The following is a 6244-nucleotide window of genomic DNA, read 5'->3' on the forward strand; positions in this document are numbered from 1 at the left end:
CATTTGCTTGGTGACCTCATCGGCGACACGGTGGATAGGGGTGTCGACAATACTGTTCGGTTCAGATTTCCTGAAAACCCGAACCGAACCGTTTGGGTGTGCATTAGCTTTGAACCGAACCGCGATCCGAACCGAATATCGGGTTTGGTTCAGTTTTTCAGTTTTCTTTTTCGTAATATTAAGAAGAGATTTAGTGAAAAAGAAGAGAGACCGTGTAAACTGTAATATTAAGAAGATGGGCGATTTTCAGTTCAGTTCGATTAATCGAATATAACCAAAACTATCCGAACCGAAATAAAAAAAATTATTTTTTTCATTATCCTAAGCGAAACGCGAACCGAACTAAAAATGCATAAAATTTCGGTTTGGTTCGGTTCTGACACCTATATCGATGGATGTGCGCTCGTAAAGTAACTGAGCACGGGTTGTGAAGAGGACGAGGGGAAGCATCTAGGAGAGGTGGTCGACCTGCTTGCCTTTTCTTGGAGCACGCTTAACAACTAGTCCACCATCGAGCGAACTTGCTCCGACGGTAGGATCGAGTGCGACAGCTACCCCTTGATTTGCTTCTCCTCCGGCGTAGCCACTCCCGGAGCTCGAGATGGCGATTCAGCGACTGCAAGTCTGTGATTGTGGACTAAACAAAGTGAAGGCGTGTATCTACAATAACATGTATGGAATATGCATGGAACACCCCTGTTGACCACGCCTCGGTCCACAAAAATCAAGATAAGATACTCATCTAGAAAGAATATGCCGGTAGGAATGAAGATGAGCTTTGGTCCTCTTTTTTATAGACGACGCCTTCGATTCAGCTTGATTGTGGTCCTTTTGTGTTGACCATCAATTTGTCTAATCGGAAATGCTAATTCTATAGAACCATTATTGTTGCGGAAGTCAAGCGATCGAACGATAAATTTGACAGAACAAGTAAATAAATCGGACACCAGATTTACGTGGTTCGGTCGTAGTGACCTACGTCCACGGAAAGAGCAGCACGAAATTCCACTATAGATCAAGCGATACAACGGAGATTACAACCACACTCGAGTCACTCAAACACTCTAAGTATTTCCCAAGCCTTAATTACACCCAATAACTCGCGCGGTGTTTAGCCCCAATAATTCCTCACGAAATAATCTCTTAATCTCACGAAAGAATTATATACAAATCTTACCACAAGATTTTATCTGCTAAATCACTCGTACTGTTTTTTTCTTCAATATCACGCACGAAGAAAACGCCAAGATGTAATTCCACGAAGACTCCCGTCAAGCACTCGGCTCGGCGCTTCAAGTTTTCCCTGGACGTGGACGGCACGAGGACCACACTCCGCACTTTCCAACTTCTGCCTCCCAAGGGTGTCCCACAGTAGAATATATTACATGTGCCCAAGAGTTGACCGAGTCATGGTCTGAATCAAAAGCCGCGTTGGACTTTCTTGTTCAAGCCGTAGGCTCCAACATCAATTAGGAAAGAATATTTGTTTGCTCCATCCAGCAAATATTTAACTTTTCATTTCTTTTTATTTTTGCTTTCCCACTCGGCAACAAAGGAGATAATAGCCTTTCCCCTTTTGCTTTTCGTGGACCGACTTGAAGTGGGAATTAATTTCCCTTCCTTAATTATTGACCAAAATTCAAACTCCAATATTCGGCGACTTCCAAGTCCAATAGGCTTTTCAGATTAAGGAAACCGTAATCATGAAAATATGACTTGGATATTCACGTGTACTTTTAGATCAAAATCGTCCACAAGCTCAAAATCGAGACATATTTTAACAATTCTCTTTTGCTCTACTCTGTTCCTTTCCCTCTCTCTCTCTCTCTCTCACTTTCAAAGCCTAATGATTGATGATACATTCCAGTTCTCAAAATTCAGGCATCACCCAACTTTTCAGAGAACGAGAGTTTCTATGGCCACAACCACTGTGGTTTCCCTCTCCGAGAAGTTCATCGAGTCCTATGTTCTTCTCGCGAACTTCTTTAGCTGTTTTTTGCGGCTATCCAAGGCAATGAACATTCTTGTGCCTGGTCAGGACTCGAGGGACAACAGGACTTCGTTCTCATCCAATGAAGTGTTCGAGCTAGGATTCTTTAGAACTGGTTAGTCTTCCTCAAGTAACTACTACTTCAGAACTGTTGGTCTTCACAAATTAATAGAATATCATACTGTTGGTCTTCACAAATTAATAGAATATCATAGCTACGGGAGCTGTTGACAAGGTATCTACAGTTGCTATCTAGCTTCTACGACAGAATAGCTTATATCATTAGTCGAGCGATCTTCCTGATGAAGTAAATTGCAGTAACCAATATGGGCTGAGAACGCTGGCTTCTTTGGCGGGGGCAGATCCCCAATTTCGTTGCTTAATGCAGTAACAACATCTGACACCGAGGGTCTATCTTCTGGGCGTTCTTGCACGCACAGCAAAGCAATGCGTAGGCATAGCAACAGTTGGCCACTCAACGATATGTCGGCCACCACCGGATCCATTAACTCTTTGCCTTGGTTGCTATTCCAGAGCTGCCAAGCCTAAATGCAGACAGTTTTTAAGGACTAGTTCAGTATTTCAATCGGAAAGCTAAGTAATAGGAGATTTGGATACGAGACTCACAAGAAGAATGCGATCACTTATGTATCCAAGCAGGTTTAGAGAGTGATCTAGATTGGAGAAAGTTGTGTCTCTTTGGCCACTAACGATTTCGAGCATGATGACTCCAAAGCTGAATACATTGGACTCTATAGAGAAAAGCACATGTACAGCGTACTCTGGAGACATATAACCGCTGCTCAAGAAAAGGAAAACAGTTAAAAACATATCAGAAGACATGGGGCATCAAAGTTTACACGTGTATGCGAGAGACTTACTAGGTTCCCACAACTTTATTCATCCTTGGCCCTTGCTTCATTGTCCCCAAAAATTCTTACCATCCCGAAATCTGATATTTTTGGGTTCATGTCGTCATCTAGCAATATGTTGCTTGTTCTTAAATCTCGATGTATGATCCTTAATCTAGAATACTTGTGTAAGTCAAGAAGCCCTCGAGCTATCCCTTCAATTATAGAAACTCGTTTCCTCCAGTTCAGTAGCTGCTTCTTGTTAGGATTTGTAATTTATCTCATGAGTGACCGAAAAAATGAACGTGGATTTGTAAATCGATAAAGGCATTGTGATGATCCGATTACGTACCGAAAAGAAGGGAATCCAAGCTTTTGTTTGCCATGTACTCGTAGATCAAAATCTTTTCCTCCCTTTCCAAGCAACAGCCCAACAACTTAACGAGATTCCTGTGCTGTAGCTTGGATATTAATTGAACCTCGTTTTTGAACTCCTCTATTCCTTGTCCAGACTTCCTAGAAAGTCTTTTTACCGCAAATCCATGCCCCAGCAACATGGTCCGCAAAAGTTTTTAGGGGATTGTTGAAGAATCAAACTTCACCATCATTGTTAAATTGTGTCTCGAGTTTGAGCCCGTATACGAGATCCGATGCACACGTGGAACATTTATTGCTCAAATTCACGCGCAAAAATGCAGTGTAGAGCGGACAAAGAGGAAGAAGCAAAGCTTGAACGCTTTCTACGCATGGCAGAAGTGTTGGCCATAATTGTCGTTTATTATTTAAATGTGCCCATGGGATCTAAGTCTTGACTTTTCTCTCCTACTTTTATGCGTGTCAATGGAGTTGGACGTCCAATTTCTCCTCCATTAAATGCATGCACATATGCTCATAGAAGATCGTGGGCACCGGATGTCTCTTCCTTCCTTCTGGTCATCTTTTGTAGGCTTCATTCGTCTTTTGTTAATAAATGAAGAAAGAAAGAAGGCAGAAGCCATGTTCATTTTTCGCATGGCGGTGCACGATGGTCATATGCACATTAGTTGCATGGACTTCTGAAGATGGATCATTTGTGTCGTTTCTTCATCCATTCTCCTATAAGAGGAGAACCGCAGAGGACAGAGACAAGCTAAGAAGAGAGAAGAGGGCTCCAGAAGAGAGGCGTGAGCTCGGAGATATTTGTGTTTATAGAGAGAGAGTCCATCGAGTTGAGTTATTAAATACTGTGGGTATTTGGCATATATTAGGACTGAAAAACACTTGAGCGTGTGGGTAACTGTAATCCTGTGATTCTCCGATTTATTAGTGGATTATTTGCCAGTTCTCCTTGTGAACGTACGTTTCAACATTCGGACCGAACCACGTAAATTTCTCGTATCCTTTTATTGTTCCTCGTTTTATTTCTCTATCAAATTTCTACGGCTCCCGACTTATTTGCAAAGTTACGATCCGCTTCCGTCGCGTCGCCGATTAAACAACAATCATAATGAGAGGCAGGACTTCGCAACACTGATTCTAATGCAGAGAGACCAAATCAACCAAAACTAAAAGATAAAACCCACAAGAAACCAAGTGTTAGTCTTAGAATGTTCTTCGGTGGGCAAACAACCTTGCAAACAGGCCCAAAACCACCCTCTCCAAGTTCATTTGCCGGGGAGAGATCATTTGTAGATGTTGCCACGCAAGAGAAACTGAGAATTGGGAGCTCGTGATCCCTCTTTCTGACAGATTCAACTCTACCGGTGCTCTCGCAACGTTGACCTCGTGCTGGACCCAGTTGTCGTAGAAACAGCTCCAAACTTCGACTTGTGCTGGTCCGATTCGCCTTCCACGCTGCTACTTGAGAATCAAACAAACTATTTAGGCTAAGAAGACAACTATCTTATGGAATTTGTTCAGGCATAGTCAGTACCTAGACAGGTGGAACATTTCCCTCTTGAGATGGAAATTGCCACAGAAACTACCAATATAACCGCAGGAATGATTCCAATCAACAACCAGAGCAGCCTCTTGTTCCGAGAACCTGAAAATAGAACCATCTCATTTTTCTGTACCGGCAGCGATATATGATATAAGTCAACAGAAAAATCTACTTCGGCCAGGTAAGTGCAACATTGTGGCGTCAGAATTATTTGTTGTTTTCTTGACATCATCTTGAGATTCGACACTATTTCAAAAACTGAGATGAGGCCCACCTGATCTCCTTGGATTTTGGTCAGCAGTTCCGGTAGCATTCCCCCATACTGGCAGTCCCTGGGCCAAATTTGTCTAAAATAGATAGTATCCTCATAATAAAACGCGCATCCAGTTGCGTCGTCACGATAAGAAGCAAAACCAGTGCAAGAGCAATTGGCTCTGCACATGATGTCGCAGTAGCTAATACCCAAACGATCTGAGTCATTGAACACAGTAGGATTTGTCATGATCCCTTGTATCTTAGAAAAGCTATTCCCATCGCCGCAAGACAACGGCTGCTCGAGGAAGCAGTCAGTCTCGCTGGAAGAGGAAGTATTCTCGCAAATCGGACTATACATCAATGATATCTCCTTCCCGATCATAGTGAAAGCTTGAATTTCCCCCGAAGGGTTCAACACAAACCAGGAGATGCTAGCATTCCTCCTATTAGCGAAAGTGAAATATATCTCGTCCCTGCTGGTCACATAACTGAAATTGTAGTCATCCAGCGAGCTGTTGTAGAGGAACCTGAATCTGCGGCCGTCCCAATACCTGATCTCCCGCAAGACCTCAGAGTGCCACACCCGGATCACGGTGTCGTTATTCTTATCAATGCTGAGGGCGAATCAACCGGTGGAAGGAACAGATGGGGTCTGCCAGGAGATCAGGAACTGTTCCCTCAACTTGTCTGTCCCTAAATTGAACCACCCAATTCTCATCCCAGGCAACAACGTGTCACATGGATAAAAGAAGCTTTCCCAGACAATGCTCTCGCTCTCTCCCTCCACAAGAACGAAATCGCCAGAATCAAGAAGAGAGGCGTGCGTGCCGTTCCTAGTGGCAAGCATCCCACAATTGACCAACGTCGGAATCTGCCTCTTATCAGTGATCACCAAATTCCCATCGTACCTGATGGCGAGAACGCCCGAGGAATCCAGAATCGGGTTCTCTCTGTTGGCGACTCAGATGAGTTTCTGGTGCGGGTCGTCCCGGAACCAAATGCCCAGGTAGTAGTTGGCGGAGGAGGACCCCCGGTCTTGAAGAATCCGAGCTCGAACACTTGGTTGGGTGATCCTAAGGTCCTGTTGCCTCTGATGTCCTGACCCGACAAGAGCATGTCGGTTGCTGTCGCAGACAAACAGGGCTAGAGGGAACAAAACTGGAGGAAGAAGAGAAAAGAATGGAGCTTCCCCAAGTTCCGTAGGAGAGAGAACGAGGCCGTGGCCAT

General features: G+C 43.9%; 1 pseudogene; it reads right to left on the reverse strand.

The window, feature by feature from the left end:
- Positions 1 to 2214: 2214 nt before the first annotated feature.
- On the reverse strand, positions 2215 to 6244 carry LOC115691541 (receptor-like serine/threonine-protein kinase SD1-8; annotated as a pseudogene).

The sequence above is a fragment of the Syzygium oleosum genome, unplaced genomic scaffold (assembly GCF_021117445.2).
Source record: "Syzygium oleosum isolate NSW1041296 unplaced genomic scaffold, Sole_v2.1 Sole_v2.41, whole genome shotgun sequence".
Taxonomy (NCBI): domain Eukaryota; kingdom Viridiplantae; phylum Streptophyta; class Magnoliopsida; order Myrtales; family Myrtaceae; genus Syzygium; species Syzygium oleosum.